Raw genomic sequence first — 25,026 nt, 5'->3', positions numbered from 1 at the left:
CCGGCCTGCCTTCCTGGAGAGAAGTCTGGAAGAATGCCGTGGCCACTGAGGGAAGTTATGCCTGGGGGATGGGAGAGCTCATGGCTTGTTGTTTTCTCTGCATAACAGCGAGAAATAATTTGCCAACCTAACCGGAGCTCTCAGTGTCTTCACGCTCTCACGCGCCGCTTTGCCTGTCGCCATACCCTTCCCTCCTCTCGGGCTGTCCTCCTCTCGGGCTGTCCTCACTGCCTCTCTCTCAGTTCATATCTTAGATACAGCCTTCTCCAGGAAGTCTGCCCTGACTCTTGAAGCCAATGTAGTCTTTCTGACTCTAAATTTCATTGCTTTATTTTTTATGAAAATAAGCCTAGGCCGGGCGCGGTGGCTCACATCTGTAATCCAAGCACTTTGGAGGCCAATGCGGATGGATCACCTAAGGTCGGGAGTTCAAGAGCAGCCTGACCAACATGGTGAAACCCCGTCTTAAAATATAAAATAAATAAATAAAATAAAAACCTGTCATTTAAAAAAAGAAAGAAAGAAAATAAGCCTAATGCATTCTAGTTGTGGAATAATTGGAAAGTAGAAAGATATGCAGACATGAAAACAGGTTGTTTGTAATTCACCCCTCCAAGACAGCAGCCATTAGCATTTCATCGTGTTTTCCTTCCAGCCATTTTCTGCGCAGTTTTCATACACTGGTCATTAACATGTAAGCAGTCGCACATCCTCCTGTCATGAGCACTTCCATTTCGTTAAAAATTACCCACAAGCCCGAAAGTGACTATATATTTCACGATAGAGCTAATGACGGACTCACCAGTGCTCCAGACATTGAATATTTAGCTTGTTCCCATTTTTGTATATTGTAAGAATCCTGAAATGAACATCTTTTTACGTTTTGGACGTTTTTAAAGGATCGATTTCCAGAAATGGAATGACTGGACCAGAGCTTACTGACAGATTTAAAGACATCTGATATATCTTTCCAGACTGTAAACTTTGAGAAAGTTTGTTTGAAACCAAATCCATATTTCCTCCAGCAGTGTACAAGATTATGGGGTTAAATATTCTATCACTGCTCCTTAGGGTGAAAATAAGTGTTCCCTGTGTTACGAGGTTTGGCTCTTCGCCCTTATTTATGTGCACTTACCTGCATTTGTATGCTATTTGCTTTGGCAGATTTTCTCTCCAGAGAGTGGCATCTGCCTGGTGGCTGCCGTTGGGCTGCTGTTGGGCTGGTGTTGGACCTTTGGCTCTTATGGCTGCTTTGTTGCTATGCCAGGAAGTGGATTCTGCCAGGAGTCCTTGGACAGATACAGTGAAGACAATGCTGTGCCCTCTCCCAGGCGCTGGCATTTCCAGGGCCCTCCCTCATTCTGGGAGTAGCACCTATGCACGGCTGTGCAGTTCCCTTGGCCTGGCCCCCGGCCCCCAGCCCCTGGCAGCACTCAGGCCACTAGGCCTCACGATGTGGATGACCAGGGACTGTTGGTTTACCTGGACAAGGCAGGCAGTCTCTGCAGTGACAGTGATGGGGATGGGGGTGGGAAAAAGTCTTTTTTCAAGCAAGATTTGAGGGCACTGCTCATAGAAGAGGGGAGCAATGGCGTTTTAATATGTGAGATTTTTGTAAAGAGGAATCTTTTGCAGAATGTTTGCACTTTCTTGTCTGGAAAGAAGGAGGTATTCTTTGTCTAGGTGGATGTGTGCCTAGAATGTACCGTTTGGGGAAAGGAAGTAGATGAGCTTCTGCTGATTACATGTGCTTCCTCTGTTTGTTTCTGTTCCCAATGTAACTGCCCAGGGCCCAAGGTACACTGCTGATCACACTGCAGAGGGTCCGCTGGTGTGTCCCGCTCCTGGCAGCCACCTGCAGCAGATGGCTGGACATGGAGCAGAGCCTTTTTATGAGTGGAGAAAGGGAAAGGGTCTATAGCAGATTGAGCCCTGGTTCAGTCCCAGTCACAGAAGCAACGTTTCAGGCTCACTTGGTTCTTCAGTTTTTGTCCAGACTGACCACAGGTTTGGGGATCTTAGGATAAATTAAGCCATGGGCCTTGTGCATCTGCCATCAGTCTGCCTGGTCCAAGGGAGTCTATATGCCTGATCGTGGGGGCCACTTGCCCTGAGGGAAGGGCAGATGATTGGGAAGCTTAGACCCCTTGTTTATCTTCTTGCCCTGTGACTGTGTACAGGGCTGTTGTATTTAGGAGGTTGGATGCTTTCAGTGTTTGGGAATGGTTTATGTTGAACTGGTCCTATCTCCCTTGTCAGACCTTTAGGTAATTTAGGTAATTTGGAGTACCTGGTCTCTAACTGCCTGGACTGCCCATTGTCTCTTGGCAAACCTCTTGGAAATGGTGTTTTCACTGCCAGGCAGGCCCCTACCTGTTTTACCCATGTGTCTTAATCTCCCAACTTTCTTGCCTCTTAGGTGGGTCTGCCCTCAGGCCCTCTGCCTCCAGATGGCCTGTGCACTGTGGTCACCTGGGGCTATTCCTACATAGAGACAATGATAAAACGACATCTCCCCCAGGGTGGAAAATGCTGGGATCTCCTGTTTCTGAAATGCCTATTATAGAGCCCAGTTGTTTGCCAGTTTTCTTTCATCTTTCTTCTACTTATAATCTTCAGAGCAAGAATACTGGTGATTATGGACTGTATTTCCCAGACTTCTGCATGTAGTCTTGGGCCAAGAGGATTTGATAAACCCAAGCACAAGGCTGATTAAAGTAAAGATAGTTAGAGTCCATTAGAAAGTGTGGATGAAAGAGAGCTTTGTACTCTCCAGCAGCAGGCCTGTTCACTCACACCCGTGCATCTTGCTGGATGGCCTGCACAGAGCAGACAGCATGTTTGGGAGTGTGGGACTCATCTGAGTGCGAAGTAGTAGGTTTGCCTCTAATGGAATGAATGCAGGTCCCTGTGAGTGAGGTCAGATACACGTCCCAGCTGTAATGTGAGAAAACAAGCAGGGAAGCAAGCCAGGGTTTCCCTGAGACTTCCCCAAGTCCTGAGAGGTGGAGCATAGAACCTCTGAGGACCCGGCTGCAGTCAGCAGCTGTTCTTCTCCAGTCAATCACTGCAGTGTAGTAGGGGAGGGGAAGATATAGGCAGCATAAACCTGGCAGATCTTCCTGGAGCCTCCATTTCACTTGAAATGTTTAGGGGTGGGGGTAAAGGCAACCTTTTAATTGATAAATAGTTGAAAACGTTATGTATGAAATTTACTGCAAATACATCATGGAGTAGAATACAACATGTGTAAATGAAATAGAATGCAAAGGCGTGAACTTTTAAGGTAAAGCTTGGGATGCCAAAGAAAATTGGAGTCCCACCGAATGTCATTTAAGACCACATCTCCATTCACCTGGGTCCCATTTCCAGAATCGTGCAGTCTTAGGTGGCTGTCAGGTGTATGTTGGTGGAAAATTTTAGGAAGCCCTTGGAGGGGAATAAAACAGGTAACTGAAACTGCTGGTGTGCTTTTAAGAGAAGTTGGAAGAAGAGACATTTTCTGGGTTGAGGTGGTAAAAGTGCATGCCTGCAGGCTCAGGGCACTGGGCGGTGACAGGAAGTGTGGTAGGATGAAAAAGATCTCACCGTGTGAAAGATATGGCGGGGGAAGAGGGAACCAGGGGCCACTCACGTCTAGCTGATTGTTAATGAGTCTTTGGATTTTTTCAGAAAAAATTGAATATCTAGATTTTTATGTAAAGTTTCTTTATCTGAAAGCTATCCAACAAAGCATGTCTCCTGGAAGCTAGTAGGAGACAGTCATTACCAGCTCAGCTGGTCTGTTGGTCCAGTAAGGGGTTGCGTAATCGGCACACAGAGCTCTCTGTGAAGGTGTTTTCCTGTTGCTTCTCAAGTTTAGATGAGATTCTGTAACTCCCAAAAAGTTGGCAAGGTTTATTGGTATGCAGAGGCTCATGTTGAAAGATTCCTATATTTACATGTCAGAGAAGACCTGTAATTTACAGGGTTTCACTGTAAATTAGCCCAGATTTCACTCCCAGCCTCAGCATGTGTGTGGTGGCATCAACCTTAGAAAGCCTTGGAGTCCACCTTGCCTGCCGCTCCTCCTATTTGTGTTGCCCAGAGGGAAACGTATCCTCAGTCCTAGTGGGGTCCTGTTACCTGTGGAACCCCTGGAGCCTCTTTGTCCCCCGTCCCCAGCCTCAGAAGCAGGACAGGGTTGGATTAGGATGTTAGCTGGCATTAGGTGAGAACACTGGAATCAGTACCCGGCCCACCACTCCGTCCTACAGCTCTGTCGGCTTTCCCAAGTCTTAACAGCTGGCCTGGAGCTGCTAAAATCCAGGTCAGAGGGATTACAAATTGCATGGCCTTCTGCCAGTCTGGGCGGTTGGCAGAATGTGGGTCGAGAGAGCTGCGTTGCTGAGTCATCTCTGCTCCTCTGACTCGCTCATCTGTGAAAGGAAGGCTGTCCTTCTCTATTCAGGGGCATTGGGGACAAGGCCTGCAGCTCCCATTTGTGGAGGTGCTTCCTATTGGTTTTTGGATGCAGACCTGATCCCATGAAGTAGCTCCCAGGGTCTCCTTGGCCTGAGCTCTGGTCCTGCTGGCTTCCACTCCATCACCTCTCCCTTTGCGCTTAAAAGCGGGGGCCTTAATTCAGGGGCAGTGATGGTGCTGTTGTCATTTGTTTCTTGGAGGGGGAGCACAATATATTTGTGTATTTTTTAAAGCAGCTTTTAATTTTGGAATAATTTTAGATTTATAGAAAATTTGCAAAACACATTTGCAGAGCAACACAGAGTTGCTGTATAACCCACTTTGCACTGACTTAACAACTTACATTGCCATGCTGCATTTAAACCAACATTGGTATATTGTTATTAATTAAAATGGCTTTATTTGGATCTCTCCAGTTTTTCCATTAATGTCCCTTTTTCTGATGCAGGATTCAGTCCACCATGGCATATTCATTTAGGCTTATTTCAGTTTTGCCGAAACTTCTTACACCCTACCACCTCATGGTCTATAGAGCATATAATTCCGCCTTTCCCTTTTCTTAAGTGTTTTCTTTGTACAGCCATTCTCAATGTAAACTTATCGAACTACCTGGAATTATATCTTCATTTACGGGCCAGATTCTGTCTACATCTCCCTTGACTGTCCTGCAACTCAGGAGATGGCCCCACCTTTGCTCTGCTCACGACCGAGTCCTTGGCTTCCAGCACAGGCCAGAGCTGTGGAGTGCTTAGTGAATATCTGCTCTGATTGGACAGCTGGGCTCGGTAAATCCTTCCTTTTTTTCACATTTTCTTTTCTTTTCTTTTTTTAAATTGAGACAGGGTCTCATTCTGTCACAGAGACTGGAATGCAGTGGTGCAGTCACAGCTCACTGCAGCTATGACCTCTCAGGCTCAGGTGATCCTGGCATTTCAGCCTGCTGAGTAGTTGGGATTTACAGGCATGTGCCACCATACCCAGCTAATTTTTGTGGTTTTTGTAGAGATAGGATCTTGCTGCGTTGCTCAGGCTGGTCTCAAAACCCTGGGGATCTGCCCACCTCAGCCTCCCAAAGTGCTGGTGTGAGCCACTGTGCTCGGCCAAATCATTCCTTTTTAAACACAAGAGCTGCAGCTCTCCACAAATGGTAGATCTGTGAGCTTATGTGGGGCTTGCCAGACGGAGCCTTAAGCATAGAGCACGAGCAGGCGGTGTTCAGCTTGGCAGGTCCCCCGTGAGTTCCAGTGGATGTGTAACCAGTGTGACCCACAAGCTGTGACTCCAGCTGCAGTCACGTCTGTATTATTTTTCTAGTCACACTGGGGTGTAGTCATACCTGTGTTTATTGTAAGGTGAATTCGGCCATGCATACTGGGCCAGAAAGAAGAGGGAGAGAGCAGGCTTCTTCCGTCCTGGCTGTGCCTCTCAGTGCCTCCCTCCTGCCACAGGTCAGGCATGTGCTGCTTTGTGTGGGGCTGGTGGGATCCTGACATCAAGACAGGCCTCACCGGGGAGAGCAGCACGTTCTTGGACCTGACAGCACTGGGGGCAGCAGTGACCCAGAAGGATGCCCCTCCTGATGATAGAGTTTTCTTCTCCTAGCATGGTCTCACCTGTGTCCCCTTGAAGAAATGATGATCACCGGGAATATGGACCAAAAGTGACTTTTCCTTTATTCAACAAGTTTATTTCATTTTTAAAAATTTTTAAATAAAGTAATACATGCATATAAGTTGAAAGTTTAATAGTGTCAAAGCTTAACACAGCCTTCCCATGCCCTGCCATGTGGTCTGCTTCTCAGAAGAACTACTTTCAACTCTTATTTAGCATCTTCTTTTCATGTTTTGCCTCCAAATTTTAAAATAATACATATAGCTTCTAGTTCTTGATTTCACAGTGCTAGGCATTGTTTAATCTCTCTTTCTCTATCCTCTCAGTATATCTGTTTATATCAGTACCTATTACAAGAAAGTAAAATGTGTATAAAATAATTAGTTAAATCCACACTCAGTGCTGTCATTATGATGGCTATTTCCATTTTGCTGAGGTTGAACTGTGGACACTAAAATTACACTTTTATTGGACAACTTTGTTGATGTTCCTTGAGTTCAATATGGCCTCGTGGTTTCATTACCTTAGTTTATTTCAAATGTTTGATTGAGTTCCCAAGGTCTCCACCAACTCTGCAGAAGCCTTCAGCAACACTTTTCAGAGTTAAATGTCAGATTACATTTGTCAGTTCCAGTTTCCCTTCTGGTGAGGTCCCCCCTGAAACCCCCACTCTTCCAAGCCAGTCAGAGCTGTGTTCTTTTTGGGAAGACCCAAAAAGGAGTTTTCCCCACATTGCAGTATCAGAAGGACTGTTTGCTTCTTGAGAAAGACTGTCTCTTCTCACAATTTTTTTATCCGACGGGCACTGTGATGTTATGACTGACGGTGTTCCCCATTCTGCCTTGGCCCTCAGGAGCCTTGGAGCTGAGTGTGGGGCCATCTCCTTCCCCCACCAGCCCTACTGCCCCAAACTACTAAAATCATGCCATCGTGTGCGTTTATTTTGTTCCAATTTTATCATATTCATCCAATTTCTCTTCTTGTGTTGCCTTTGGTCAGCTAAAATCTTTTAAGAATGCATTTTACAAATTAGCACAGAAGAATACATGCTGGGCCTCACATTTATAGCCAGCTGATTTTTGACAAAGGGGTTAAGAACATCCATTGGGGAAAAAACATTGTCTCTTCAATAAATGGTGCTGGGAAAACTATATCCATATGCAGAAGAATGAAAGTAGACTTCTGTTACTCGCCATGTACAAAAATAAACTCAAAATCAAACAAAGACTTAAATGTAAGACTTAACACTATGAAAGTATTATATTAAAAGAAAACTTTGGGGAAATGCTTTGGGACATTGTTTTGGGCTCTGATTTCTTGAGTAAGGCCTCAGAAGAACAGGCAACCAAAGCAAAAATTGACGAATGTGATTACATCAAGCTAAAAAAGTTTCTGCACAGCAAAGGAAACAACAAAGTGAAGAGACAACCCACAGAATGGGAGGAGTATTTGCAGGCTATTCATCTGACATGTAATTAATAACCAGAATATATAAGGAGCTCAATAGCGAAACAACTCCATAGCAAAAAAACAGATCATCTGATTTAAAAATGGGCAAATTATTTGAATAGACTTTTCTCAAAAAAAAAAAAAAAAAAGACGTATAAATGACCAACAAGTATATGCAAAATTACTCAACATCACTAATCATTAAAGAAATGCAAATCAAAACCGGGAGATACCACCTCATCTCAGTTGAAATGGCTGTTATCAAAAAGACTGAAAATAAATGTTGCTGAGGATATGGATAAAGGGGACCCTCAAACAGTGGTGGGGGAAATGTAAGTTAGTACTATGGAGAGCAGTATGGAGGCTCTTCAGAGAAATTAAGAATATGGAACTACCTTAGATTCCATCAGTCACATTGCCAGGTATTTTAAATGGGCAAAGGATTTGTATGCCCATGTCTCCAAGGAAGGATGTAAGTATGTTGAAGAGATGTACATGGGAGTACGGGATATTGTACTTGCATGTTGTTACAGCACTGCTCATAATAGCCAAGATATGGAGTCCACCTGAGTGCCCATCAGTGGACAAATGGGTAAGGAAAATGTGGTTTTATACACACAATGGAATATTATTCAGCCATCATAAAGAATGAAATACTAATAGTTGCAGTAATGTGGATGAACATAGAGAATATTAAGTGAAATAAGCCAGGCACAGAAAAACAAATATTGCCTATTCCTTTTTTGTTTAAGATGGAGTCTTCCTTCGCCACCCAGGCTCCAGTGCAATGGTGAAGTCTTGGCTCACTGCAACCTCCGCCTCCTAGGTTTAAGTGATTCTCCTGCCTCAGCCTCCCAAGTAGCTGGGATTATAGGCATGTACCACCATGACCAGCTAATTTTGTATTTTTAGTGGAAATGAGGTTTCACCATATTGGCCAGGCTGGTCTTGAACTCCTGACCTCAAGTGATCCACCTGCATCGGCCTTCCAAAGTGCTGGGATTACAGGCATGAGCCACCGTGTGGGCCTGTTTATTCTTAATCATATGTGGGAGCTAATCACGTAGGTAATGAAAAGAAGAGTTGTTAGCAGAGGTTGACAAGGGTAGTGGGGAGAGGGGGATGGAGAAGGGTTAGTTGATGGGCATGAAAATACACTTAGAAGGAATAAGATGTGTGTTCAGTAGCACATTAGAGCAACTATAGTTAACAGTAATTAATTATATACTTCAAAATAGCTGGAAGAGAAGATTTGAAATGTTCCCAACACAAGAAGTGACAAATATTTGAGCTGGTAGGTATTTCTATAACTCTGATTCGATCATTACACATTATATGCTTGTATCAAAATACCATGCGTATCCCACAAGTATGTGGCCGTTGTTAGGAATCCATACAAATTTGTGAAAAGAATACATGCTGGATTTTTCTTATTTTTGTAGACAGCTTTATTGAGATGTTCACATTCCATCATCTCACCCATCTATATTGTATGATTCAATTTTTGATACAGTCACAGGGTTTTCCATCCATCACCACAATCTAATTTTGGAATATTTTGTTCCTCCTAGAAAAAACCTTGGATCATTATCAGTCAGTCCTGATTCTGCCCCACCCTACCCCCAGCCCTCAGCAACCATTAATCTCCTCTCTGTCTCTGTAAATTAACTTTCTGCACTTGTCATATCAGTGGAATCATATAACACATGGTCCCTTAGGATGGGCTTCTCTTGTGTTATAGTATGATGAACCAGTGCTTTATTTTCATTGCTGAATAACTGGCTACACCACATTTGTTGATCCATTCATCGGTTGATGGACATTTGGATTATCTCCACTTTTTGGCTGTTGTGAATAATGCTGCTGTGAACATGTGTGTACAGGTCTTTGTGGACATATGTTTTCATTTCTCTGGAATATATATCTACAAGTAGAATTGCTAGGTTATGTGATGACTGTTTAGCCTTTTGAGGAACTGCTAGACTGATTTTCAAAGCTGCTGCACCATTGTGTTCCCAACAGCAATGTATGAGGGTTCAAATTGTTCCACATTTTCACCAATATTTGTTTGTCTTTTTTATTATAGTCATACTAGTGGGAGGGAAGTGGCATTTCACAGTGATTTTTACTTGTAATTCCCTAATGACTAATGTTGTTCATTTGTTTATTTGCTATTTGCATATCTTCCTTGGAGAAAGGTGTATCTAAATCCTTTGCCCATTTAAAAAATAACATGTTTACTAAGGTAGAATTTACATATAATATAGTTAATCCACTTAAAGTGTACAGTTCAGTTTTTCTTATATTCACGGTTATGCAAATATTGCCATGATCAAGAATATTCTCATCACCTCACAAAGAAACTCTGTACCTACTGGCAGTCACTCCTTTGCCCATTTTTAATGGCTTATGTTTTTGATATTGAGTGGTAAGACTTTATCAGCTAGATAATGGGCAAGTATTTTTTTTCCCATTTCTGTGGGTTGTCCTTTTACTTTTTTTTTTTTTTTTTTGAGATGGAGTCTTGCTCTTGTCACCCAGGCTGGAGTGCAATGGCAGAATCTTGGCTCACTGCAACCTCCACCTCCTGGGTTCAGTCGATTCTCTTGCCTCAGCCTCCAGAGTAGCTAGGATCACAGGCATCCGCCACCACGCCTGGCTAATTCTTGTATTTTTAGTAGAGACCGAGTTTCACCATGTTGTCCCAGCTGGTCTTGAACTCCTGATGTCATGATCCGCCTGCCTCGGCCTCCCAAAGTGCTGAGATTACAGGTGTTAGCCACCGCGCCTGACCATCTTGATACTTTTTTATGGTATTATTTGCTGCCCAAGAGTTTTAAGTTTCAATACATAAAGCCCACTTTATGTATTTTTTCCTCTTTTCTTTTGCTTTTGGTGTTGTCTTTTTCGTAGTATTTTAAAATGGTATTTATTTCTCTAAGTCTCTTTGGACCCTTTTGAGAGCTAAGCCAGAGACATAAAAATAAACCTTGCCATAAAATGGTGGCATTGACTGTCTCAGTGTCATCGTGGTAGTGAATTCAGTAGTAAATTTCCTGCGTTGAGGCTGCAGTGGATGTGGAGAGCTGACACTGCAGGGAAGCAGCCTGCAGGTGAGTGGCTCTGTGAGGGCACCTCACATGGTGCCTGGAGGAATCCCGAGTCTGTAAACGTGTAATCTCCGCTCCATGTGTGCACTGGGCTGGGCAGCGGATGGAACCTGGAGCAAGGTCAGCCCTTGAAGCTGCAGAGAACAGAAGCACAGCGATGTTGGTGACATTCAGGGGTCTAACCAGGTGACATTCAGGGGTCTAACCTCAGCAGATACTCTGGGCCAGTCAAACAAGGATAGAATGGCAGTTCATTTATTTTATGAGCTAAACAGACATGTGTTAGCTAGCCAGGGAAGTTTGCCAACATTTATACCATTATTTCTGTGAGAAAATGAGCCCTAAATTCTAAACCATCCCTAAGTTGGGGATTATCTGTCTTAATTTATGAGTATTCTTCTTAGTAGCTGTTCCCTTATTTGGGAGTCTGTGTGTATGTGTGTGTATACTTTTATGTTGTGTGTATAACAAATATGCATGTATGTGTATGTATAACATGTTTCTCCATTGAGCCCCAGTTCCTGTCCATGTAGTTGGTTCAGCAGCCACTTACTGAACCTGCCTGTGGCGGTCTCTTCCCAGGTTCCTTCAGGAAGGCAGCCTTTCCTCAGGACGCCACCTCCATAAAGACTCAACTCCATTCACATCAGGGGCTGCTGAGCTCACAGCGGGGCCGATGATCCAGTTGTGAATTATTCACATCCTTTGTTTCCTTCCCTTTCAGCCTCACATGTGGCCCTTTCACAGCTCATTAGTTTTGTTTTAATGACAGGCAAGGAGAGAGGAATGGGGAGAAACTGAATTCAGTTTGGTTGAATCTTTGAGATAAAAGGGTGAATACCAATTGGAATGACATTTCTTAAATCATCTGGGGATTTCATGTGTTGATCTTGTTCCTTATTCGCATAGATATTGGTTTGGTAGTTGTAAGTTTTTAAACACAGTGAATGCATGTACATGTTGTGGTTTTTTTAATTAAAAAAATGGAATGAAACAAAATGTGGGGACCTTTCCCTCACTAATACCTTCTCAACCCCAGACTCTCTGCAGAGAAAGAGGTTTACCTCTCTGATAAGTTTCTTGTGGAACTCTTCTTTTTTAAGTTTGTATACCCAAATATTTAGTTAAAACTACATAGATGGGATCATATTATACACAGTGTTCTGTATCTTGCTTCTCCTTTTTTTTCTTAAGATATGTTGCATGAAGGTGTTTCCTCATCAGCAGCTCAAACTCACAGCATTCCCCTTGGAGTTACAAAGTGTTTCTTTATAGGAAAGGCCATGACTCATTTTAATCTGCCCTCTCTTGGTGGACAGCTAAATAGTTTGAAGTGTTTTTGCCATTACACACAATGCTCAGCAAAACTTTTGGGTAAATACCTGTTTACTGTGCTTTTGCAAGTTTGTATAGGTGGATTATTATGTTTGCCATTAAACCATGTATGTAAAGCACAGTTTACAGTGATCCTCAGCTGGGCTGTGGAATCCTGAATTCGTTGGACCATAAGGTTGTTCTTTTTGTGTGGTTTGTGCAGCCTGGCAGGAAGAGCTTGTGTTTAGATTATGAGAGGATATTTGAGCATCAAGTTAGCAAAGAACATAAACATTGTTCATTTCAGGTGGCAGCTGGCAGAGGGTCCCCAGCTCAGGGGTGGGCACTGCGTGGTGTTGTATGCTGGTGTTCTTTTGTGGGCAGGACACTTGGGACAGACACTGGGGCCAACAGGGTGGCTGAGATGGGGCTCTTGCTCCTAAGGAGGTTCTGAAGACCCAGCCCTGCAGGAGGAGGCAAGGCCCTGTGTGCAGGATCCTAGCTTGGCACAAAGTGTGGGGCAGGTGTGGGAAAGAGTCGGTTGTCATCAGGGAAAGAACATGGCCTTTGAGATAGCCTCACATGTGCCGTGGGTTGGTGTCTGCCTGCCCACCCTCTGCACAGAGGGACAGTGCCCTTGACTGCATCCCAGGACAGCAGATACAATACTGAGGAAGCCTGCTGGCCGAGGGCAGCATATTTCTTCCCATGGCCTCAACAGAACCAAATTCATGGAAGGGAAGATTCCTTGTAAGCTAGCGGCTAGCGTGCTGATAGTTAAATTTAATCAGAGCTCCAAGGGGAAAGCTAACAACACACCTTCTGGAAGTCTTGAAAATTTTCATCCAAGTGACACTGAGGCTGAGACTCCGATGGTGGAAACCAGATGGAAGCAAGTAGACCTAGGCCTCTCTAGAGGTGTGCGGATGGAAATGGCTGCGGCGGGCAGGGCGGTGCTGGGAGGAGCAGCAGAGACAGGAAGAGTTGATCATGTCCGGGAGGGGGCGGCCACGCTGGCAGGACACTCTCTGGGGTCTAGACTTTACCGCCAGTGAGGCAGCAAGGTTTCCAGGGGAGCCTGTCCCAGTGCCCTCTGAGCTCACGGAGCTTTGCCCTGACCCATCAGCCCCACTCTTTTGCCTGTTTGTGTAATTAAGCCCATTGAAGATAAAGTTCCATTCAAAAGAAAGGGACTTGTGGCCTCAAGGGGAAACAAAGAGAAACCCACAGTGAATGGGGAGCCCCTAGAGATTTTCCAATCTGGTGTGTCGTGTGCCCTCCTTTCTGATTGTCTTTGTGCTGTGTGCCCTCCTTTCTGATTGTCTTTGACAGAGCCCCGCGTAGCTCTCTGAGCTTTGTCAAGTCTGCTGAGAAGTTTAGGGGCAGGTGTGGTGTCAGCAGCGCCCCGGCCAGGTCTTGGTGATAGAGGCCATTTGGCCTGGCTTGGATGTGGGAGTGGTCCTGGGGCAGGTGCTGCAGACTCCTCCACTCTTGTCTGTGTCTTCCTGTTCTCCTTCTCCCCCATCAGCAGTCTCACCCTCTGGCTCCTGATGCCAGCAAGGCTGGCCTCCTTGGAGGTGAGTCAGGAGTGTCCAGGGGAGAGACAGGGCTTGATGTCCACGTGGATGGAGTGGGAAGACAGGAGGCACTGGGGAATAGCATGTGGCTGGGGTGAGCTAATGGGTGGCCGTACTTTCCCTGAAGTCCAGAGCACTGGGTGGGAGCAGCACTCAGCTCTAGAGATATCTGCTATGAGCTTCCTGTGGGCACCTGGCAGAGATCCCAGGTGGCAGCTGGCAGAGAGTCCCCAGCTCAGGGGTGGGCACTGCATAGTGTTGTGTGCTGGTGTTCTTTTGTGGGCAGGACACCTACGTGAAGGCTATGGCTGAACAAATGGGTGGGGAGGAGTGGCTGTTGACAGCTCCCTGGGCCCAGCCAGAATTGGGTCAGAATTGGGCACATTGCACAACAAGCTTAAAAACAGAAACCCAGCTGGGGGCAAGTACTGAGTCCAGGGCTCTAAACGACTAATGCAGAAATGATGTTGTTGAGTTTACCTCCAGTCAGAGTGAAACTTGGGGCAGCTCACCCTCCCCGGCAACTGCTCTCCAGGGGAAATGAGAATTGGCCCAAGCCACAGGTGACCATGACCGGATCTTGCACTGGCTGAGACCAGAGGGTTTGGGAAATTATATGAGAAATGAAGCAAGAGATGGTTCTCTTTTGACAGCCAAGTCCTGCAATGGAATTTAGACATTTGAACGAAGCCTAAGGATTGTCTATTAAGTGTTTGTAGAAATTTCTGTCATCTGCTTGCACTTGCTTTTTTACTACCATTCTTTTTGCTCTGCAGTGCCTTAAAAAAAAAAGCTACATGAAATGATTTCCTTCACGGATTTAACAAGCAGCACACACTGACAGCTATTAGGAATGATAGCTGACAGGGCTGGGAGACAGCTATACTGTTTGCTGGTAACCTTGCACAAACGACTTGTTTTGGGTGGAAAAGCTGTTGCTTATTTACAGCAATGAGGCAGAGGTGTTGCTTGTGGACCTGAGTTGTGCTGTCCTCCTTCCTGTGGGTGTTTTTGCTCACCTCCCTCCCTACCCACTCACTACACACTGGGTGCTAGAAAAGGTAAGAAGGAAAGACTGGGAGGACCAGAGGACACAAACGTGAGTCCCAGGCAGCATCACTGAAGCTCAACGCCATCACCGTGTTGACAACTGAGGAGGGAAGGCCAGGTGGGGATTCAGGATTTACCCGAGTGCTGTTCTACACCCAGCCTCACTGCCTCGTCTCCCCCATGGGGACTTTCCTTTGGTGGGTAGTAGGGGGAGTCTTTGAGTTAGCAGAGTCCATCCCATCTACAGAAGTGGAGGCTCAGGGAGGGGAGTTTCCAGTCAGTGAGACCCCCCCAGGTCTGGAAGGTTCTCTGAGGTGGTATCCCACATAGCCACTTCCTCTTTCATAATTAAAAACACGTCAGACAGCACAGTCAACCACGGTCATGTCTGAGGCTGACTCAGAGGAGGCAGGTTTTTTTTTTTTTATTCTTGGTACAGGGAAATCTAAATGAGAGAAGAAATATTTATAACTGATGGCTCTGGAAGTGGATGGACAGTGGTTCTTTTCCTGAGTGGGGAAGGAAGGGGCATCCCTGCTGCTGCCCTTGGACTGCTTTTTAAGAGCCCCACACTACCCCCTGCATGTACCCACAGACAATGTGGAGTGACAGGCCTCCATCCTCACTGGTCTGGCCTGGAGGCAGCTGGCTGAACCATCTTTTAGGAGGCACGCATGTGAGTTTGTGATAAACAGAAATGATTGAGTTGATTGGGTTCAGGAGAGAGAGAGAACTGGCCCCAAAATCACCTTCCTGGCACATATGTTCAGTCCTCCTGGTTTAACTTAGGCCCGCACACCACCTCAGAGTCCCTGAGAACCTTCCAATACACAGATCCTGCTTTGGGGCAACATGTGGAACTGACTCTCCTCGAATTTGCTATGACAGTTTAGTCCCTTAACATTTATAGTAGATCAGTTCATGACAAGAAATAGAAAGACTCCTGAGCACAAGAAATAGCTTTTTGACTCTAGATTGGATACTACCAGATTTAATGAAAGTGAATATTGCCAGAATTGAAGGGGTGTGAAATTTGTTAGTAATGCAAAGGAATGAGAGCAGTACCCGTGGCAGTGCTTCCCAGTACCTTCCTAGGAAGAAAGTGCTGACAGGGTGTGCCATAAGTCATGAAAACATCCACGGAAAGGGGAGGAGGCTCCCTCACATTGCTTTGAGCTATATTTTTCCACACCAGGGTATCATTTCCAAGCTGGTGGTTGTAACTAGTGCAGTTCCTAAACTTCTGTTTTTTTTTTTTTTTTTTTTTTTCTGATTCACTTTGGATCACAGTTTCCATATTCCCACTCTCCATAGAAACATGAAAGTAGGTTGTAAAGAATGTTAACTGCATCTTTAGGTTGAGCTTTACTTGACCATGATTCTCTAGAATTAAACCCACATGGTGCAGAATGTAACGACTTAGTGGGGGGCTCTGAGAATAGTGTGCATGTGCCAGGCGGGTTGCATTGTAACCCTCAAGGCAAGACAGAAATACCTCTCTCCATTCTATAAACAAAGAACCAAAGCCTAGAGACCTTCAGTGACCTGACCAAGGTTGGGTCACTGTTGAGGCACAGAAGCAGGCATGTCGCAGCTGCTGTGCGTGGTTATTCTAGTAAGTCACATCACCTTTAGATGTGGATGACACCATCATGTATTCAGGCTTTAGTCAGGCTTTAATCAAATCTCAGCTTTCAGTCTCTCGTGCTGAAATTAGGATCTAGATTTACAGAAATATATGTGTCATCAGAGAATCCAACACACTTTCCCTCTAAAATAGAAGTCAAATAGGTAGGGTAGTGCACAACCTGAGTGAGGAAATCCTTACCCACTTTTTGGCATTTTGCTCCTGGAGCTGCTCTACTTATTAATCTTTCTGGATATTTCTGTCTGCAAAAGGTAAGAAACTGATACTTTCTCTTAACTAAGGTGATTGCGTTTTGGATCTGCTGGCCAAGATTTAGGCCCAACTGGAGGAGAGTAGTCTTTCAGTACATTATCTGTTATCTCATTTTGGGGGAGTAGCAGTTGGAAACAACACACCTGTCATTGTTTTCAGTTATGTATGATATAATCAAAGCTGGGTGCCCGAATTGTAGATCAGGAGGTGGCAGAGCTGAGCTGTTGACTTTTTTTCATAATGTTACTCTTGCACTCTTCAATTACATCAAAAAGGATGACATGCCGGTGTGGTGGCTCACGCCTGTAATCCTAGCATTTTGGGAGTATGAGGCAGGTGGATCCTCTGAGGTCAGGAGTTCAAGACCAGCCTGGCCAAGAGGGTAAAACTTCGCTTCTATAAAAAATACAAAAATTAGCTGGGTGTGTTGGCGCATGCCTGTAATCCCAGCTACTCAGGAGGCTGAAGTAGGAGAATTGCTTGAACCCAGGAGGCAGAGGTTGCAGTGAACCGAAATTGCGCCACTGCACTCCAGCATGGGCGACAGAACTAGACTCCTTCTCAAAAGGATGACTTTTTGGGATTAGACCTTTAAGGAGAGCATTCAAAGGTTTGGTCCCTGTTCATTGCTATTGGAATTGAGCCCATAACAAAGGTTAATTATATTCGTTTGTTGCCAGCAGATAACAGTAGCACTGATATTTCCATCTGTTATCCCTGCTTTCAGGCCATTGTAATTAAATCTCTCAGACATCAGTTTTTTGAATGAATGATGTTTTGTGGCATTTGGAAAATTTGTCACATGAACCCTTTTGGCTCAGGCCTTACATTCATTTTATGTGGTTCTTTGCCTAGAATGGCACCTCTGAGTATTTTTGGCAGCTAAAAAGTCATTTCTGAGAGTGCAAGGATGCTTCATGGCTTGCACCCTGATGGGCTTTGGGCTCTGGACTTTGCTCCTTTCCTTTCTCTTGCAGTTTCATGGTGGGCTGGACATGCTGTTTGCAGAGAACAGTCTTCTTAGCAAAACTGCTGGCACGCTTGTGTTTGATTTCTGCTCCTGGAGATACAGTAATTGACGGTGTTGAGAGTTGAGGAATGCCGAAAGGTAGAATTCCTAACTCATAAAAGATTATTTTGGGGCATAGAGATAAGGTCTTTCATGTGGATTCAGTCGTTTTAGTTTTTTTCTATACAGCAAAATAATGCCTACAATAAGTCTCATTCCAGTTCCATGTGAATGATTTGACAGACATTCCAAAGTGTGGGTCATGGATTATGATGACACAGCAAACTGCAGCTTGTAGACATTGCCACAGAAAGCGTACAGACTTTGGAAACCAGCAGACCTGAAGTCAGATGCCGACTTTCCGCTTGGTCCTGTGTCACCTTTGCAAGTTAATTCACCTGTCTGAGACCTTAGTTTGCTTATTTGTAAACCACCTAACTCCCAGGGTTGTGATGATGTTAAGTGAGATTTCACATGAAGAGCACCTGGTGGCTCACAGGCACTCCCTGTATGGCAGCTACTGTTTTTGCCTTCTGATTGAGCTGTAATGAGGAGTGCCGACATCATTAGTCATTAAGGAAATGCCAGTTAAAATCACAATGAGATACCAGTACAGTACCAGATGGCTAATATCAAAAAATAGAGAATAAGTGTTAGTGGAGGCTATGGGGAGACTGGAGCCCTCTTACATTGTCTGTGGGAGTGTAAAGTAGCGCAGCTGCCTTGGAAAACAGCTTGACAGTCTCTCAAGTTATATGAGTTACCATGTGACCTGGCAGTTCCACTCCAGGTGTTGGAGTGGAATATACTTATTCCACTTTTCTTGGTATGTACCCAAGAAATTAAGACATCTGTCCATGCGAGGACCTGTATGCAAATGCGTATGGCAGCATTATTCATAATAGCCAAAATGCAGTATCCACCCAGATGTCCCTGAGCTGGTGAATGGATAAACAAAATGTGGTGTCTTCGTAGAATGGAATATTGTTCAACACTAGAAAGGAAGGAATTGCTGATATATCCAGCAACATATAATCCAGACAGAAGATACTATAAGTTATATGATTTTCTTTAATTGAACCGTATAGCAAAGGCAAGACTCTGGGTAAAGATTAAAAATCTTTACCCAGAGTCTTATACAGCACAGCTGTATACATTTCCTAAAACTCATCAAACTATATCTGAAGATGGGTGATTTTACAGTGTATAAACTAAACCTCAGTAAATTGAGCTGGGACTTGGATCTCCTGATCCAACTGTCATAAATTGTGATTTGTATTGATAATTACATTTTAAAAGCATGGCTTTCAGAACGCTTGTGTTGAGTGGGCATGAGTAGGAGCTCCTGAGTGCGTGTGTTTGCTGGGTCTTGCGGCGAGTCCAGTCCTTAGCACTCACTGAGGACTCTTGTCCCTTGTCTCTTGCCGCAGCAGCCTCTATCATCAGAATTGAGGCTTCAGTACAGAGAGATTTTAAAAAGAAATCACACCATCCAAATATAACACTGTGAATTTAGGCTTATGTTATTCTTTTTCCTATGAATATATTTATTTTTACATTGTTAAAATTAAATATATATAATGCATTTTATAATGCATTTTAAATTAACTATGTGGAATAAACATTTTTCATGATGTTAAACTTTCTACGAATACAGCTTTAATTGCTGACTCTGTATTTGTTTGAATACACCTTTCTATCCTTGTATATTATTTTTCACAAACTTTATCTGTTAGTTTTTATTTAATTCCTAGCTGGAGAATGTTCTTTCTTGTTAACAGTCATATTTTCTTATTTTAAATGTCTTTTATTTATTGTTTTTTTTTTTTTTGAGACACAGTCTCATTTTGTTGCCCAGGCTGGAGTGCAGTGGTGCGACCTTAGCTCACTGCAATCTCCGCCTCCTGGGTTCAAGCGATTCTACTGCCTCAGCCTCCCGAGTAGCTGGGATTACAGGCGCACCACCACTCCCAGCTAATTTTTGTATTTGTAGTAGAAACAGGGTTTCACTGTGTTTTCCAGGCTGGTTTAAATATCTTTTCCTATCCAGTTTCCACTTCTTTTTTTGGGTACTACATGGGCTGCATTTTAAAATAAAATTTAATAGAGATTTAAAAATAAAATGTTGAAGTTCCATACAGAAAACTTGGAGACTTACTACCAAAATGTATAGTGGAAAACAATCATCTCTAGTACCAACTAAAACATAATTAGTTGTCAGTATTTTGGTACATGGCTTTCCATGTTACTTTGTGTTTCCTATGATGTATAATAAAAATACAATTCTGGATATATTATTTTATTGAACTTTTTTTAGCAAAATATTCCTAATTATGTTTGTCTACATTCTGATAGTAAATGCCTACAAATACATCTTTTGGATGTCTTATTGTTAGCAAAACCCATCTTGAAAATTTTGGTTATTTTTAGGTTGTTTTTTTTTTGAGATGGAGTCTTGCACTGTCACCCAGTCAGTAGTACAGTGGTGAGATCTTGGCTCACTGCAATCTCCACCTCCTGGGTTCAGGCAATTCTCTTGCCTCAGCCTCCCAAAGTAGCTGGGACTACAGACGTGGGCCACCACGCCCTGCTATTTTTTTTTTTTAAAGTAGAGACGATGTTTCCGCCTGCCTCAGACTCCCAAAGTGCTGAGCCACGGTATCTGGCCTTGTTTTTCGTTTTTTAAATAACACTTGTTCTCAATTGTTTAAACTGGCTAAAGTTATGTACATTTTAAAGATTTTTGATATGTATTGAAAAATTGTCTTCTTGAGACATTTTTTTCCCAACAGAATTATGTGGTGGTTTTTTTCCCTCATGCCCTTGTTGACAATAGGTACTATGGGATTTTTTTTTAATGCCAATTTGACAGGTAAAAACCATACTGTTGTAGTTTATATTTATTTGATTATTAATGAATATTGTTTCTAAAAATAGGTTTCTTGGTCTTTTGTGTTTCCTTGAAAAATTCTCATATCTATCAGTTTTATTTTTTTTCTGTTGGAATTTTTCTTTTTCTTATCAAGTCGTGTAAAGTCTTTATTGTTTAAAGCTATTGGCCCTATTGTATTTGGATAGTTTCCTCTGCTGCTGCCTTTTAAGTTTGATTACTGATTAATTTTCACCTGCTGGGGATAAGGCTTTTTACCTGCTAGAATGAGAGGCCGTGAGGTGGTCTGCTCCCCTGTCCTTCTGTTGAAGGCAAAGCAGGTAAAGCAAAGCAGCTGTTCAGAGTCAGCTACGAGAGTTGACAGAATTTCCCCAGGGTCTGTGATTGGGATTCTTTTATGGTTTACAGCCAGCATCCCTGGAATCTCCACGATACTGGTGGTGCCTCATCTCTGTTATTTGCTGGCCGGCCGTGTATAAATTGCAGATGTGGTTTCTTCTATAAGACGGGGGATCTTTTATTTCTGTTTTTGAAGAGTTTATCTGCTTTCTTCCCACTCAGAAATGGTGCTTGTGAGAAGCCTCATACTGTCATCTCTAAAAAATCAAGGTTCCTTGGAGATAAGACATTCCTGAGAAACAGAAGGTCCGGTAAACCCGGGGATTAAGTAATTAGCATTTAGGGAACTGATTGAAATTCCAGTACAGGAATTTGAAGCATGATCGGTCCTATTTATAATTGAAATTCAGAGACTTTGAGATAATTGCCTGTCATTCCCTGCATAGATTGTCGCTCTACTTTGAGCAGGCTCCCCCTGCCCTTTGCTTCTGTCCCTGGTCCTGAGCATCAAGCCTGCCAGCACCCGTGAGGCTCCCTTTGTTCTCAGCCTGTGCTGAGTATAGCAAGCCCACTCTAATTGGGCTGGAGCTGGAAGCAGCTGGGATCTCATTGCCTGTGTGTCAAGTTCAGCTTTTGATGAATGTGAAAGCAGCACAAAGCACAGCAGGGAGCCCCTCCTGTTTGAAAAAGACGGAGTCCTTGGGCTGATCTTCCCTCATCCTGTCCCACCATCCTGAAGCAAACCCTGGACTTTTGGCCCAGGACAGACCATTGGCCAAAGCTGTTGCCATGATAAGTAACAAAAGGATCCTTACTTTCTAGGGGTCAGTGAAACGAGTCCTGTCAGTGAGCTGCTCGTTTGCAAGTTTGTCTGCTATTTATCTAAAGGTCTTGCTTTAACCCCTGCACTTAACAAAAGCAGAACAGGTGGAGTTTAGGTAAAGTCCACATTGTTTTGGATCCTTGACCTTGCTCTTTCACTTCCTCACATCCCGGAGTCACAAGCTTCAGTTCCCGCCAAGTCAGCTGTGGCTGCCTGTGGTGCGGCTCTGTTTTAGCTTGGGATAGAAAAGGGAGAAGCACCCGTCATCAGTGGCGTCCTGCGTCCTTCCTCACTCAGCGCACATGGAGGAGTAATTTATATCACTATGAGGATTACTGTTCAAGATCAGCAAGGGTTTACTCTCTAGGGCTTATTTGGATCCCACCTAAATAGGGATAACTATATTTGGGATGGCTTACCTACATCTGTAGGTACCCTGGACCTTGAACCCTGGGTGTCAGGAGTCCTCCCGGAGCAGAGACATCCTTCAGGCCTCTCCAGTGTGAACTGTAGATCCCCTCAAGGGAGTTGCTCCTGAAGGTTTCCTTGTAAGCCCACACCCTCTGCTGTGTTCATAGTTTGTAAGTTGTATGTTACTGTTTTCATGAACTCTTCAAGAAGTGCATGGCTCTGCATACTGTCTCTGCTGTGCACATGGAAGGAATATCCCGCAGGCACTCACACAGGGCTGCTGTATTCCCAGAGCCCAGGACAGCATCCTGAACACAGAGAATGCCTGCTTGGTAATAGGAAGCAGTCAGCCTCTCCTCAGACACACAATTTCTGTTTCCCCAGGCGGTTGATCCTTAAGAAATCATGGTAGTAGTATCTGCGCAAAATGGGTAGACTGACTTTTCAGAGTGGGAATAAAACCCAGAAATTCACTTTTTTCCCCCTTGATTTACATACATTTTAAGGGTTGTTTTTTTTTTTCCTTTTTTTTTGAGAGAGCCTTTTTTTTTTTTAAGGGAGATTTTGGAAAACTAAATTCTGCACATGTGTAAGGCATTACATATTTAGAACCTTTGTTCTCAAGAGATCTGGAAGCATTGCTTCTGCTTGGTTGTTGGAGGACCACGTAACATGAGCCTTGGAAGTTGTTTGTTCCAGAGGAGACACAGAGACAGAGGTGTCTGGCCAGGCATTGCGATGCATTCAGTCTCAGTTTCTTCATAAAGCAGGAAAGAGAGTCCCTCCTGCCTTAGAAATGAGGAGATTGAGACCAGACTGGTTGGCGGCATGACTGGCAGGTTGCAGTTAAAGCCAGAACCCAGAGCTCTGGTTCTTTGGCTCCTCCTTTTCCTGTGGGTTCCCCTTTGCCCATCAACTCCTGTGCTTCTGTGTGACCCAGCGCGGGGCCTTCTTTCTGCCTCCCTCCCCTGCTTGCTTGTGCGGCAACATCTGCATGCCTGCTGGTGGTCAGGAGTACTCTGGAGATCCCTCTTTTTTTTTTTTTTTTTTTGAGACTGATTCTTGCACTGTCACCCCGGCTGTAGCGCAGTGGCATAGTCTCTTCTCCTGGGTTCAAGTAATTCTACTGCCTCAGCCTCCTGAGTAGCTGGGACTACAGGCGTGTGCCACCATGCCCAGCTATTTTTTTTGGATTGTTTAGTAGAGACGGGGTTTCACCATGTTGGCCAGGATGGTCTCAATCTCCTGACCTTGTGATCTACCCGCCTTGGCCTCCCAAAGTGCTGGGATTACAGGCATGAGCCACCATGCCAAGCCAAGATCCCTCTTATTTGTCCCTGGCAAACTCCCCTTTGACCACAGCTCCAACTGTCTGGCTTTGTCTTGAGTCTTGGTGCTGGCGCTGGATTTGAAGTTTGGACTTGGTAGGCAGAGACTGCCTTTCTCAGCAGACTTCAGCTTGGCAGCACCTGGCTTTCAACCCTGGGCTCCTCAGGCAGGTGTGTGCCTCACCACCTCCTGGTCTCCATTCCCATCACAAGGCTGCGTCCTCCTATATTGGGCAGGCTGATTCTGACACCTGGTGTTCAGTTAGCAAGCATTTATTAAGGAAAAGCTCAACAACCACAATTGTCAGGATTTCTGTGTCCTCATTTTGCGGTTTTTCAGTTGACTAATGAGACCTGTGATTTTGTTCTTCATGTTATCTGGCTGTCAAATGGAATCATTCCATTCATTAACTATAGTGAGATAGTATATATGTGTATTATGATGTTGGCATTCTTCAGGAGAAAGCTGCTATAAAAGTCCAGCTAGTGACACACTTTCCAGGATATTACCAAATTTCAAACACCTGAATTTCAACAGCAACAAATTGGAATGACATTTTAATGCCAGGCAGCTCTGTTTAAGGGAGTTTTCTGTTTCAGGAAATGTAGCCTTAATATTTTCTTAAGAGTAGTTTTTGTAAAAGAACAAAGTGGGGTTTTGTTTTTCAAAATACATTTTATTTCAGTAGTTTAGTGAGAAATGGCAAAAGGTTATTAGCAAGTAACTAAGCAAGAGAAACCAACAAATAGGCAGCCGTGAAGTTAGGGAATATTCCAGAAAAATGCCAGAGGAAGAGCGGGATGGAACTGGTGCCCTTCATCAGGGAGGGCCCCAGAGGAGCATGTCCTTGCCAGTCCCCTGTGAGCACTGACATCACAGGCATCTACCCAGCTTAGTTGCCCCCGGCCTAAAGGGGACATGTGTGATCTTGCCATGGTAGTCTTTCGTAAATCTTTTCATTCTGAGAAGAGTGGTTTTAAAAAATACTTTCTATTTAACTTTATTATATGAATATAGAAAACAGTTCTAAAGTCAAACTATATAAAAAGATACACTCAGAAGAATCTTACTCTTGTCCCTGTCCCTTCCACTACACCCATCCTCCACAGGTAAGCATTTTCATTGTTTTTTACAGAGACAGATCTCTAAATTTAAAACATTTTATTTAGGAAGTGAGTATTGCAGTGTGGGCCATACACACTGACTAGGTGGTCTTCAGTATGTCTGAAGAACAAAGAGAAGTTTGGAAGTTTTATAAAAAAGGAGAAAGGTCAGGGATTTTTTTTTTTTTTGGAGACTGAGTCTCGCTCTGTCACCCAGGCTGGAGTGCAGTGGCATCATCTTGGCTCACTGCAACCACTGCCTCTCAGGTTCAAGTGATTCTCCTGCCTCAGCCTCCTGAGTAGCTGGGACTACAGGCACGCGCCACCATGCTTGGCTAATTTTTTATATTTTTAGTAGAGACGGGGTTTCACCATGTTAGCCAGGATGGTCTCGATCTTTTGACCTCGTAATCTGCTCTCTCCGGCCTCTAGAAGTGCTGGGATTACAGGCATGAGCCACCACACCTGCAGGGTTGTTTTGAAAGAGAGTTGTTTTTTGGCACTAGTGACGTTTTGGGGAGCTGGGAAGCTCTCATTGGTGAGTGATGGGGCTGGGTAAGCTAGTCTGAGAGTCACGGCAGGCAGTTTAGGCAGCTAGGCTTGCCCAGAATGACTTCTTAGAGCAGTGCTATGTGCTCTCAGTGCTT

At 44.1% G+C, this 25,026-nt stretch overlaps 1 protein-coding gene across 5 annotated transcripts in view; it reads left to right on the top strand.

The window, feature by feature from the left end:
• VOPP1 (VOPP1 WW domain binding protein) overlaps positions 1–25,026 on the top strand; it is a 94,448-nt gene that overhangs the window by 18,663 nt on the left and 50,759 nt on the right. For 2 of the 5 annotated variants that reach the window (XR_013523885.1, XM_035253459.3), the window contains exon 2: positions 17,453–17,583. The exons of the other annotated variants lie outside the window; for them this stretch is intronic. The gene's annotated coding sequence lies outside the window, so the exon portion shown is untranslated. The remainder of the gene's footprint in view (positions 1–17,452; positions 17,584–25,026) is intronic. 5 annotated transcript variants of the gene reach the window in all.

This window comes from Callithrix jacchus, chromosome 11 (assembly GCF_049354715.1).
Source record: "Callithrix jacchus isolate 240 chromosome 11, calJac240_pri, whole genome shotgun sequence".
NCBI classification, from domain to species: domain Eukaryota; kingdom Metazoa; phylum Chordata; class Mammalia; order Primates; family Cebidae; genus Callithrix; species Callithrix jacchus.
Note: the sequence above shows the minus strand (reverse complement) of the source record. Positions and strands in the feature narration are given on the sequence as shown.